We start from the raw sequence: 14,867 nt of genomic DNA on the forward strand, positions 1-14,867 counted from the left end.
AAAATCAAAATTTTTAAAGATTAATCTAATTAACTATTTTAACGATTCGTTGTCGGAAAAAAAAAACTATTTTAACGATTCAAACGGTTAAACCTTAATCCACAAAACACGTATATCACATATACAAACATCATTTTAATCAACCGTTTAATTCTACAAACCCCTTTTTTAATTAACCGAATCATAAAACATCTTAATCTCGTCTTAACCGTTTAATATTTTAATATATGAAATAACGGATTTAACGCTCGCTCTGATACTACTAAAGGAAATTAGACAAGTATAGGCGCATCGGAAATATAACATTTTATCTATTTTTGTCTATTTCCTTTTCCCAAGATCTGTTAATCGTTATTTCATATAAAGAGGGATCAGACATATGTACATTGTCTGACGAACTATCTACTGTTGCAAACGAAGTGCCCTCGTCGATTTCGCGTCAATCATGAACACAATTACGAACACAAACAAGAAATCAAAACCAAAAGTTAGTAATCAACCAAATAGCAATCAAATGTAGATTGCCTTTAACGGTATCCACACGAAAATAAGAACCAGATGGAACAGAGCAAATAATTTAATTGAGTTAGAGACGAAAACAAATCTTATTTCTCTAGATGTGTTAGCCGAATTTTTCAAGGCAATGGGGGCTATTTATAGTCTCCAATTAATTGAATCCCAATTCAATTAGGTTTAGTTAATTAGAATCCTAATTCTCTTAGGTTTTCTAATTAGATAATAATATGTATTTATCAAATATTATTTATATCAAATATAATATATTAAATAAATACTATCCTAATCCAACTAGAGTAATTAATTAGGTTAGGATAATTAAATAGATGTATAATCACATTATATTATCTAATAAATATTATCGTTATTAATTGTTTTAACCATAATATAATCTAATTATATTTATCTGAATAAAACAATTAAAACCTTAATTAAATGGACTATAAATTTTGGCCCCCTCATTTCTCTCTCCATTAAATTAATATTTCGTCTTCAGATCTTACTTCATTTGTGACCCATTAAGTTCTTACCGAATCTAGCCGTATATGTTTATTTAATTAATTCTACTGGATTAATTTAATTCCAAAATATAACGAAATGAGTGCGTAGACTGTTTTATCAGAACCATCACATTCCCATAGAGTGATATGAAATCAGGTTGATTCTGACCTTTACCTTTCAATATTAGGTCCAGTATGTGATCATTCATCAGCTATATCCTTAGACGAATATTGTAACTATGGAGTATGTCAAGTTACATATATCGAGACATCTGTTTTACTTGTTCAGGTAGAATTAACTCTGAATAGATAGGTTAAGTGAAATCTCCATTTCTACTCTTAACACTATCACCTTGCAAGAGTTTCAGTTAATTCTTCCACAAGAGGCCCATGGATCTATATCTCCTATCTATCAGGAGTGACTGATGCGCCTCACGTCGTTCGGTACCGCAAGGCTCACTAAGGGATAAGTGTACCCCGTCGTTATTAAGTAATAAAATCTGGAAAGTCCAGGTATCGAATCCACAGGATTTATTTACTACAAGTATCGAGCTACTTGGTCTCAGGTGTTATCTAGGCTGTGTGGGTTTTGAGTTTGTTTTGATTAAGTTAACCTACTCCTAGTTGAATTATGCTACCTCTAGCTAAGTTATACTAATTCAAACTAAGTTATTCTACTCCTAATTAAGTTATTCTACTCCTAAGTGATCTTTCACTAATGCACTTACCCGAAGGAACATGGTATGAACAATAATGATGGAGATAGATTATTAGGTCAATAGATTAAAAACCTAATCTAAGTCACTTGTATTCAAGGCGATTAACCCTACTTACCCTCCTGAAGTCCCTAGTGCGTGATTCCCTTGTAAGGCCGAAACTAGGTCTAAGGCTCAGCAATTTGGGCTTAATCAACTAAGAGGTCGTCAATCTCCTAGGCTCTGACTAGGTCAGATTCAGCTCACAATATGTGCCTACTAGATTTTGGGGCTTTTGAATGAGTTAAACCAATTGAATAAAGCGTAAGACAAAGATTAAATAAATGAATCATAGAACAAAACAAGAGCTAAAATATCATTAAGGGCGAAGAATATTGTCACGAGATACAATTAGCCTAGGATTCATAGACTGTATCAAAGGGTACAAACATAGTGAGATAAAAGGTGATATGAAAATCCCTTTCAGGGAACCTATCTACCCTGCAGCCGACTTCCTAGGTCTTAAGGACGGACCTTGAATAATCCTTGGTGGATGGAGCTTCGGAGCTTCGGAGCTTCTTCAATGGAGGTTGAAGGAGATGGAGAAGGTGGAGAGAATTCTTCAAGGGTGAAAAGCTAAGGTAATTTACAAGAATGAAAGATGTCTAATTTACAATTGAAAATTCCTATTTATAGACGCGGTTTGGGCCCTCTTTCTGACCTAATCCGTATCCTTTTGCAGGTGGGAAGTCGTGGGGTCAATCGTGGCTTCGTGGGACCAGGAATCAGTCTTTTGACTGATTCCCGCAGGGCAGCTCGCCGACCTGGGCGCCAGCTCGGCGAGCTGGCCTCCAGCTCGGTGAGCTGGCCTACGAAGGCCAACTCGATGCGAGCTGGCCCCTTAAAGGCCAGCTCGACGGGCTGGCAATGCCATCTTGCCGATCTAGCCCTAAAAAGGCCATTTCGACGAGCGGGAATGCCCAGAACGCCTTGCGCGACTGCCGGATGTCCCGAAACCCAACTTTCACCCGAACTCGTTCCTGCTTTAGCCTGCACATGCACGAAAACTCCAAATAATATTAGTTCCGAGGCTAAATTGACCCACCAATCGCTCATTTTGAGTAAACACTCCGTTTGGTGCGACTTTTGGCGGATCAATTAGCTATAAAGGTAATGGAAATTTAACGTACATGCTATTTCGGCCATATTTGCCTAAAATAACTAGAAAACGAGCCTAAACAACGCAAAGTAAATAAAACATTTCCAATTCCTAACTAACTCACACAAAAGCATATAAATGCGAGAATTGCTCGCTTATTCATGAAATAACGCTAAAAACTGTCCTAAAACCGTACCCAAAGGTAGGGGTTTTTGACCCCTATCAAACCTCCTCGCACTTAAAACTTTACTTGTCCCCAAGTAAACTAAAAAAAAAAACTAAACCCGCCATCACAAGCAAGCTAGAAAACCTCCTGGTTTGACTAGGTGCTTGACACAATTTCGAGCATCTGTATTTACATGCATTCGAAAATACAAAGTAGAGACACGATATCCAAAAGCCGCATTCCAATTATCACAGGTCATATGTTTAAGAAAAAGGACACATGCTCAATTAAACGAGCTTAAGGGGATAGCTAAATAAAACACCTCACCATAGGTAGTTCACTCAATTTACACAATTTTGGTGGCTAAAGTGTTTACTCTCGACTTATGTTCTTGCTTAGGATTACGTTGATTTTGCAAGTTTATCCGAGTTCCTCTACTATGCTATATGACTCCGATGATATCAAAAACAGCCTCGAATTGGGGTTGTAATGTGGTTAGAGGGTTAAAGGTACAACGAGGGTTAGGAGTTCTAGCGCTAGAAAAACAAAGTTTAAAATGGCTTTAGCAAATTGCGAGGTGATTGAGCTTTTTATTCACATATTTTTTTTTCTGAGACGTTCTAATTTTAAGAACTGGGAGATAGGGTTCTCCTTCTTTTGTTCGTCTCTTTTCTTTTCCTTTTCTGTTTTTCTTTTTTTCTTTTTCTCTTTTTTTTTTCTTTTTGGATAGTAATGCTCATTCACTTCTTAGCCTTTTGGTTTGCTACTATGGTGCCATAAACAAAGATAAAGCACTAGAAGAAAACAAAGGCTCAATGTGAGCTTTGCAAAAACTCGGGTTAAGTAACAAACCAAGTAATGGTTTGCAAAAAATGGGGTTAGAACGAAAGAAAAATCTACAAGATACAAAAATACAGACTCAAAGGGGCTTCCTAGAGTAGATGAAAAAGAGAAAATAAGGTAAAGAAAAGGTTAATTCTAATGAGGCTGATTCATCGTTTAACATCTCAAATCATCGCATGTAGGTTCAACTCAGTAGTAGGTGAAAAATCTGTAATCTTTCCATAAGTCAAACCATTCACACAAAAATGTCAAGAAAAAGAGATTTTTGATGTTCGCTCTTGGGCTCAAATTCAACTCACAGTTCTTGGGTTTCAAATTTGTGCTTACTAGTTCTCCCCAAACTCAAGTTTAATATCACATGCCTTCAATTCTTAAGTTATCCACCTAAGTAATGATTTTAGCATTTCTTCAAAAGTAGGGTGTAAATGCAAACTTTAGCTCATGCTTTTACAGATACAGGGATTGTGTCCTACACCTAAACTAGTTGTCATGCAATTTCAGATTCGGTTCCCAGCCCTCAGAAATAAATAACGAAGTTTAGATTCGAAGGAGGTTCACGGTTTTAGGTCCTAAACATGCAAAAACATAAATAAAACCCGAAAATGTTAAACTAAACTAGACACGACGCAACAAAAATTTAAAAATTATACAAATTTTTGTAAGTTTGTCTACCCCTCCTCCTCACACTTAAAATATGCAATAAGTTCCAACATTGCATCTAAAATCATAAAACACGAGTGTAAAGAGTTAGGGTGGAGAAGACAACTTACTGATCGGTCCCCCATTCTGTAGTTGTCTGCAGGCGCAGAACTTGCACGTCCGAATTATCCTTGCCAAGATAAAGCTTGAGGCGGTGCCCATTTACTTTTTGGGTGATCCCATCCTTCCCCTCAATTTCAACCATTCCAGAGGGGTGTGCGTTGATAACTGAGAATGGTCCATACCATCTACTTTTGAGTTTGCCAGGGAAGAATCTCAATCTAAAGTTGTATAGTAGTACTTGATCACCTATCTGAAAGGTTTTCTTTTGTACTTTCCTATCATGCACCCTTTTGGTTCGTTCTTTGTATAGCTTGGCATTCTATTGTACCGGAGCTCATCCAGTTCGTGCAGCTGAGTTAACCGTAGTTCACCTGAAAGTTTAGGGTCAAAATTTAAATATTTCAGTGCCCAATAGGCCTTATGTTCTAGTTCAACAGGTAAATGACAAGATTTTCCGAAAACTAAACGATAGGGGGACATTCCTATGAGAGTCTTGAAAGCTGTCTGGTATGCTCAAAGAGCATCATCCGAGCTGGGTCCTGGGCGAATTTCTATGTTTTTTTTAACGCAGACGGGGGAAACAAAAATTGACAATCTAGATGAAAAGAAATAACAAATGATAAAAATGACGAAAGCAAACAACAAAATTCATAAAGAGAAAGAAAAACTAAAAAGAACGTTAAACGATTGTTCAACTTTTGAATTTAAACCGGGAAAAATCCGATTTTCCCCATTACTCAATCCTTTCTCAGGATCTTTGGATTCTTCTCCGTTGTGCTTGGGAGAGAATCCTGTGGCCTTTCCTATCTATCCCTGTTGATCTGAGCTACCTGATTACTCAAATCCTTGCAGAAGGCTTCGTTATTAGCAACCCTAGCCGAAATTTCCTTCAAGAGAGTCACCACTTCGTCAGATTCCTTAGGAGGTTGCATTGGCCCTTGGTTCTGCTGTTGATATGGGGACATGCCAAGCCCCTGCTCTCTGTGCTCTTGAACAAAACCGTTGGGAGGTCTAAGCACGTTCTGATTTGAGTTCCCATAGGATAGGTTCGGGTGCTGAGGCCTCTTGTAGTTGTTGTTGTTGTTGTTGTAGGAGTTGTAGTTGTTGTTGGGGTTGTAATTGTTATAGTTCTGGTTGTACCTCGGTTGTCCCCCAACATAGTTGACCATCTCCACCCCATCTCCAGCGAAAGGGCTACCTGCTTGACAATCCTTTCCATGGTGGTCGCCGCCACAATGCACATAGGTGGGAGGTTGGCTAAACTTCTCCAACAGGATGTCCATCTTCCTACTCAGATCCGCAACAACCGGATTTTATTCCTGATCTTCCGCAGCAAACACCCGCTGCCTTGTGGGGCCAGCGAGTTTCTCCTCTTGCCATTGCACACTCTTCCTTGCCAGCTCATTAATCATGTCATACGCTTCTGTTGCGGTCTTCCTGAACAAATCTCCACTCGCGGTGGAGTCTATAGTAGCTCTGTTAGTGGGTGTCAAACCGTGATAGAAGACGCTTACCAATTAATGTTTAGGTATGTCATGATGAGGGCACATTCGTAACATTTTTCTGAATCGGGTCCAAGATGTGTGGAGCGCTTTGTGCTCGGGTTGGTGGAATGAAGTGATTTCACCCCTCAACATCACTGTCTTCGAGGGAGGGAAGTAGTAAGACAAGAACTCCTTTTCCAATCCTGCCCATGTAGTGATTGACCCGGGCTCTAGTGTTCTTAGCCATTCCAGAGCTTGCCCAGTTAGTGAAAATGGGAATAACTTCAGTCTGGCGATATCTTGGGGAACCCCATTTGTTCTTGCAGTGTCTGTGCACATTAGGAAGCGATCTAGATGATCATTTGGGCTTTCATGTGCCTCTTCCCCAAATAGTCCCGTTTGTTGAATCAAGTGAATTATGCCAGACTTGATTTCATAAGTGTTAGCTGAAATGTTTGGGGCGACGATCCCGGACAGGCGCTGGTGTCGGTGCGGTGCTAAAATCTCGCTCATTGAGCGGGTGTCAGCTTCCGGTTCAGTGTTCTCATTGTTCCTGTTATTGTTGGTCTCAGCCATCTTGATAGGTTCAATGATTTCGTCTGGCTTGATAGTCCTGTTTTGCTTGCTCCTGCGAAGAGTACGTTCAAGTTCAAGGTTAAGAGGGACACACGATATTTCCGCTGATCGAGTATGCATATGCTGAAAAGAAAAGATAAATAAAAATAAAAATTGTTTTCCTTAAAGAAGGAAAGTATGACTACGAAATATACAGAGATTGAGAATGTACAACCTTCTTCATGTAATATGTGAACATGTATATGATACTATATAAACAAGTTTAGACAAGTATAAAATATTGACAAGTATAGATGATATGAACACGTATAAATATAAACAAGTGTTTGTATAAGCAAGTATAGATATAAACAAGTACAAGTATAAATATAAACAAGTATAAATATAAACAAATTTAAACAAGTATATATGATATGAACAAAGAATATTCACAAAAGAATCGTATATAAACAAGTATTTGTATAAACAAGTATAGATCTAAACAGGTATAAATATAAACAAATATACATGTTATGAACAAATACAAAAGATATGAACAAGTATAGAAGTTATAAAGAATTATATATAAACAGGTGTAAACGATATAAACAAAGGATATTCACAAGGAATGCCTAAACTAACAAATCGACCTTTGGTCCGATATTGCAGAAGAAATAAATCCCCGGCAACGGCGCCAAAAACTTGATGCGCCTCACGGCGTTCGATACTGCAAGGCTCACTAAGGGATAAGTGTACTCCTAAGTGATCTTTCACTAATGCACTTACCCGAAGGAACATGGTATGAACAATAATGATGGAGATAGATTATTAGGTCAATAGATTAAAAACCTAATCTAAGTCACTTGTATTCAAAGCGATTAACCCTACTTACCCTCCTAAAGTCCCTAGTGCGTGATTCCCTTGTAAGGCCGAAACTAGGTCTAAGGCTCAGTAATTTGGGCTTAATCAACTAAGAGGTCGTCAATCTCCTAGGCTCTGACTAGGTCAGATTCAGCTCACAATATGTGCCTACTAGATTTTGGGGCTTTTGAATGAGTTAAACCAATTGAATAAAGCGTAAGATAAAGATTAAATAAATGAATCATAGAACAAAACAAGAGCTAAAATATCATTAAGGGCGAAGAATATTGTCACGGGATACAATTAGCCTAGGATTCATAGATTGTATCAAAGGGTACAAACATAGTAAGATAAAAGGTGATACGAAAATCTCTTTCAGGGAACCTGTCTACCCTGCAGCCGGCTTCCTAGGTCTTAAGGACGGACCTTGAATAATCCTCGGTGGATGGAGCTTCGGAGCTTCTTCAATGGAGGTTGAAGGATATGGAGAAGGTGGAGAGAATTCTTCAAGGGTGAAAAGCTAAGGTAATTTACAAGAATGAAAGATGTCTAATTTACAATTGAAAATTCCTATTTATAGACGCGGTTTGGGCCCTCTTTCTGACCTAATTCGTATCCTTTTGCAGGTGGGAAATCGTGGGGTCAATCGTGGCTTCGTGGCCAGCTCGGCGAGCTGGCCTTGCACAGGCCAGCTCGTCGCGAGCTGGCCATGCCAGCTCGCCCGAGCAGGCCCTTGAGGGCCAGCTCGGTGGAGCTGACATAGCCAGCTCGCCGATCTAGCCCCAAAAAGGCCATTTCGACGAGCGGGAATGTCCAGAACGCCTTGCGCGACTATCGGATGTCCCGAAACGCAACTTTCACCCGAACTCGTTCCTGCTTTAGCCTGCACATGCACGAAAACTCCAAATAACATTAGTTCCGAGGCTAAATTGACCCGCCAATCGCTCATTTTGAGTAAACACTCTATTTGGTGCGACTTTTGGCGGATCAATTAGCTATAAATGTAATGGAAATTTAACGTACATGCTATTTCGGCCATATTTGCCTAAAATAACCAGAAAATGAGCCTAAACAACGCAAAGTAAATAAAACATTTCCAATTCCTAACTAACTCACACAAAAGCATATAAATGCGAGAATTGCTCGCTTATTCATGAAATAACGCTAAAAACCGTCCTAAAACCGTACCCAAAGATAGGGGTTTTTGACCCCTATCAGTGACGAATGCTCAATCTAACATTAACTATCCTGCAATCACTTTATGTGATACCCAACCCTACTCCCACACACCCCAGGGCCCCCTTATGGCGGATCGTGCTCGCACAGAATCAAAGCATCACATTCTATAATCAAGAATCCAGAATCACTAATTAATGTTTATTTGAGTATGAGGATTACTTGTACCTACTAATACCATTTGAGATGAAACAGATGACACTACATAAATCCATCCATTCTGTTATCTCAAGTCGAGTCCCAAATCCTAATGAACCCTTTCACCAGATCCATGTAATTGTCTAGATATCTCCATATCTAAAGCTTGTGAGATCAGCTCTCTATTCATAACAGAAGACATTGTTACGTGCAAGTCTCTACAGCAATGTGTCAATCCCATAAACACATTACTTGACTTGGGGTCATTTTAAGTTTATTGGCTTATTATAATGTTCCGTCTCACTTCATGCTTGTATGAACACTTTATGATTACTTAAATAAACTTGGGATTTCTTCTATTTAACTTAATTAGTTCTGATAAAAGATTAATGGCTTTATATAGTTTATTTTACTATATCTTATAAAACAAATGATAATGAAAAATTCATTCACAAATAGTTTATATCTTACAACAATTGCCTATAGGACACTAAACCCCAACACATGTCTCCTTCAAAGACTTTAAGTGGAACCAAGCGGTCAAAGCCGAATTCATAGTGGCAGCCATAACATTAGACTATAACTCTATTATTGATAGGCTGCTGCTCGTCAAAGTTAATGTGGCCATCAATATCTGAAAGCTTGATATTTATATCCCATGTGATGACAGTGCCATTATAGTAACGTGTGACAAGAGGAAAGCCCAAAAGGTGTGTTGGGCATCCTTGGTGCCAAAGAATACTTTGGTAATCTAAATATTACAAACGCTAGATGAGAGGTTATACCCCCATTTGTTAGAGGCTACAAAGACATTCCAAATTAAGGAAGATCCATAGCTGAAAATGGGTAGGAAAATGCCTGATTCCTTAAAGAAATACCTGCAAACAACCTTGTAGGGGTTAGAGGACGTGTTCGCATAGGATCCCACAAACATCAAAGGGATGTCCCTAGAGAATATGACCTGCAGTCTATATGACGATCTAGAAAGGACCCCCCCATCCAGCATAAAAGAATAAATCATGCAAAGGATAAGTAGGAAGCCATTAAAAAAGAAGCTAAAAAGTTGATGGATGCAAGGTTCATTAGGGAAGTACATTACTGAACGTTACTAGCCAATGTGGTCCTGGTAAAGAAGTCAAACGGGCCTACAAAATGTGTGTGAACTTTATAGTCCTTAATAAGGCGTGCCCCCAAAGACTACTACCCACTGCCAACATCGACAAGCTGGCCGATGAGATGACATGACACCAGGACACCATGTGTTATTTGTCATTGATTGCATAACAAGATATCACCATATTCCTATCAGTCCGCATGACGAAGAGAAAACAACCTTTACCACCCACATATGCACCTTCTTTTAGAAAGTAATGCCCTTTACCCACCAACCAACGCCTAGTTAACAAAAAATTTGCGGACTAGATAGGAAAGACGATGCAGATATATGTAGATGACATGGTAGCGATGAGTGCTCGAGCAAATGACCACCCAACCAACATTAAGAAGACATTATCCATCTTTCGTGAGTACTGCATGAGGTTGAACCCAGAAAAATGCATTTTTAGAATGAAGTTCGCAAAGTTCATGTGCTATGTGGTATCAGAGAATGGAATAGAGCCCAACACAGACAAAGTCATTGTTGTACTAGAAATGGAGCCTCCAAAGGCACTGCATAAGGTACAAAGATTAAATGGAAAGCTCATTGCGCTGGGAAGATTTATATCCTACTCCACCTGGAGATGCCTACCTTTCTACAAGCTCCTAAAGAAAGACCACCCATTTAAATAGGACGACAAATTTCCGAAAGCTTTTGAAGGCATAAAAAAGCTTCTACTCGAACCACACTTATAATGGAAGCTGTCTTGTAAAGAAATATAAAGAGAATTTATTAAGTACATGATTCATATATACTCATTAGTATATAAAGAGATCATGGGTTGATCTGTTGGGTAAAGTTCTGAAATAACTTAAACATGTTTGTCTTATTGCCGAAAGTAGTTCTGAAAGTGAAAAGACCTTAAGGTTAGATACTCGAAGCATCTGAACCAATGCTTTCATATGGTGTTTTGACCATGTAATCTCTTCAGAGATAAAAAAACAACATCATAACACAATGAGTTCATATCATGTGTGCTGAGCAACCCTTAGATGGAAAATACTGATCTCAACTTTTCCTAGTGTAAGACTCATTTCGTAATTAAATTATTATGGTTTACAAAAACTTATCCTTTGAACAATAACATATTCTATAACTACAATTTTGATGTGGCTGTCTTAGAAGGATTCTCTCATGGGCTAAGTGATAACATAGATCGGTAAGGGGCCGACTAGATAAGTGAAGTCAAATTATGATGAAGGAATTAAGTTGGTGTGAGCACAGACTTTTTCTGGCCCTAGTGATGAGTCTATATTACACTCTAGCTAACAGTTGGTGTAGGTGGGCTTCACACAATACATTGTGCGAGATACGAGCTAAAGACCTGGACCCCATTTTCTGAGTCGTTTTAGCTTGCTTTACTTTATTTTATCAAATCTATTTTGATATATCATTTCTGTATTAAAAAATACTCGAAGTCAAGAAGGACCTTCGATCGAGGACATGTTCCCGGATCAGGGATGAGGGTCTTCGATCAGGGATCCTTGATGGTTTCGGGCAGTTTTTAGCCAGTTTTCTGGCAGTTTTTTGTCCACTCTTCACTACAAGAACGGGAGTAAACTTCCAGGACGAGGAGACATAAGTTCAGAACATTATTTTGAGAAGAAGAAAAGAAAAGGAGAGTGGAATTGAGTGAAAATCATTTGAAACCAAGTGAAAGTGAGTGAAAAGAAGAGTTTTCTTCACAAATCTTACCAAAACGAAACATTTTGAGAGGTTCAAACACCCAAATACATATTATTGCAAAGATATTAGTCGAAGAAACACGTTTCCTACAACTGTTCTTCACTAATTTGTCAATTCTGAAGTTATTACACTTCCAGAATTGATCTTTTGGGTCAAATCTACTTCAAACTGGTGGTTTTCGGTCTAGTCTGGTGGAATACCATGTTCCGATCATTTTAATTGCTTGCTGCGCAGGTCCGGGTTGCTGCTCAAAGACACAATCACGCGTACGTCGGCCTACCAAACACAAAAACTGGAAAAGCATTTCAGAGGCACTATGCCAACCCCCCCCCTTCAGACGACGGTTAAAAATCATCGTCCCGCAAGATATAAATCTGTCACGGGGCTCGCTGCCGTCTGTTACACCTTCAGACGATGGTTAGGTTCTGTCATTTGAAGATACGATACATGACATCAGCCTAGCTGCGTACTGTCATATTAATCTTGTTACAATGTAGCTTTTTTATTATTAACGTCACCTTTAATGTCATCACATGACATACTAATAATTAAAAACGTCAAGTAGATATATGGAAAATTGGCATATTGGTATTCACGATGACAGTTTTTATAATAATTTATGTCGTTGTAGCTTGTTTCAGATGATATAGGTCTTAATCAATCATGTCAATGGATTTATTTTCAGATGACAGATTCGTTTATTTTAGTGTCTTTGTATTGTTTGTTAGATGATATTTTTTTTAAATGTAAATGTCACTCTTTGCCTTCTTCGAATGAATCTGGTAATGAAACATAATCAAATGAACAGGAATTTCTGTATATCAATGATTTTAAATTTATTGGAGACTAATGCTCATAATCTGTTTACATTTGAACTAGACAAATTTCTGAATGTAATAAGGTAAAAACAATAAGCAATACATCTCCAAATTTGTCAATCTTTCAAAAGGCGTGGTGTTGGAAGCAAAATCCAACTTGATCTGCATATCTAAGTCATTATTAGGCCTAGAATCCCCAAGTCTTGATATCTGCAAAACCAAATGATGCTCATTAATTACGTACCGTATACAGATACACCTAATAACTCTCATTTTACCCTTTCCCCTTCCTAGACCTTTCACTTACCCACCCACAGTATAAATATGAAGCTTTTAACAATTCTCAAGAGTCCACAACCCAACACTATACTTACTCTAGTTATATCGATCATGGATAGACATATAAGGAAACTCCATCGTCATGTTGAGCTGCAGATTTCCCTACTCCGGCATGAGGCACCCAGGTGGCTTCTTAATATATATGCAGGTCTTGAACGTCGGCAATGGACTACCGTGATGAAGGGCCCTCCAAACACCCCTTATGAAGGAGGTGTATTCATAGTCCATATGGACTTCTCTGTCGATTTCCCCTCCACACCTCCAGTTGTAAGAACATGAACTTATTAACACATAGTAAGCAGTTCATATATATGCATATACACTCATGATATTACTATTATTCGCAACTCATATTCAGGACCAAAATTTATTATCCTAATATCGGTCCTTTGGGCATGTATCTATGCCCCAGCTACTTGATCGCCCTTCCTATCCTATTTCCACGGTAAGATGATGCTATAAATCTATGCATTTGCCTATGTTTGGGGTCTAATTTATCTATTCATGTTTGGAGTCTGATTTATCTATGCATTTTCTAGCTGATGTGGCATATTTATGGAATGCTAATAGATCCCTTCATTGAGGGGCCATTTCCTGGCCGAGAGCGAATTGCTGAGCGATACATCAGCAACATGGTAGGTTATGTAGCAACTGCCAGGAGATGGACTGAAGAGTATGTAGGGGAATGATGATGTGTGAATAGCAAGCAAGGGGGGCATGATGATGTGACGTGCGAATAACGTACATGGGGGGCGTGATGTGCGAATAGCAAGGAGATTTGGGTGCTAAACAAACACTGAGTTGGATGGTGTGGACTACTGGATGGGCATAGAGCCAATCTTGAAGAACAAAATGATTACTGATTACAAATCTACTTGGTAATCAATCTGATCTTTAATGTTGGCTCCATGCCTCGCCAGTACTCCACACCATCCAACTTTAATGTTTGTTTAGCATCCAAATATCCTTGGTTACTATCTGCATATCATAAGCATGTAAGGGGGGGGGGGGGCGTGATATGCGAATAGAAAGGAGATTTGGATGCCAAAGAAACACTGAGCTGGATGGTATAAACTACTGGATGGGCATAGAGCCAATCTTGAAAAACAGAATGATTACTGATTACAAATCTACTTGATAATCAATCTGATCTTCAATGTTGGCTCCATGCCCCTCCAGTATTCCACTCCATCCAGCTTTAGTGTTTCTTTAGCATACAAATCTCCTTTGTTGCTATTCACGCATCACACGCCCCCTTGTAATCTATTCGCACGTCACATCATAATGCCCCCCTTACACGCTATCCTTTTTTTGTACTACAAAGTAGACAACTTATTCAAGTAGACATATGTACATTCAAGTGACACATAACATGCTATAACAAGTAGACAACTTATTCGTGTATACATGTCTATTCCTAAATTGATATAAAACTTATGCTGATAGCATCATAAATCCACCACTATATACCTGCCACTTAGATTGTACAGTTCATGATGAAGTGAGCACGGTGATGAAGTGTATGATACTGTCACCATAAGCTTAGTCATAAAATTGTGTTGTTAGAATCATATAACTTCATCACCATGTTAAATACTTTTCCATAAGCATAACAAGCCAAGTGACATGATACATAGTAATGGAGATTTAGGTTGACCATATGACTATACTTCATACATACAAGCTTCATAGCAATACACATACACAACCATTGTTTATCACATACTCATGTCTGACTATTGTATACAAATGAATTCAGTACATGGCAATTCCTATACACAACCCATATGTTGTAGGCATGAACATTATTTCACTCAATGAACATTCATAGCATAAGAGTATTGCCAATCACAATACTCAACCAAACCGCAACATGCTCCAAACAGTTCTAGTTTCCTAATCAGAACATCAACCATAAACTCGAATCTCTTTTCCTAAACAGAACATCAACCA

This window comes from Euphorbia lathyris, chromosome 10 (assembly GCF_963576675.1).
Source record: "Euphorbia lathyris chromosome 10, ddEupLath1.1, whole genome shotgun sequence".
Lineage (NCBI taxonomy): Eukaryota > Viridiplantae > Streptophyta > Magnoliopsida > Malpighiales > Euphorbiaceae > Euphorbia > Euphorbia lathyris.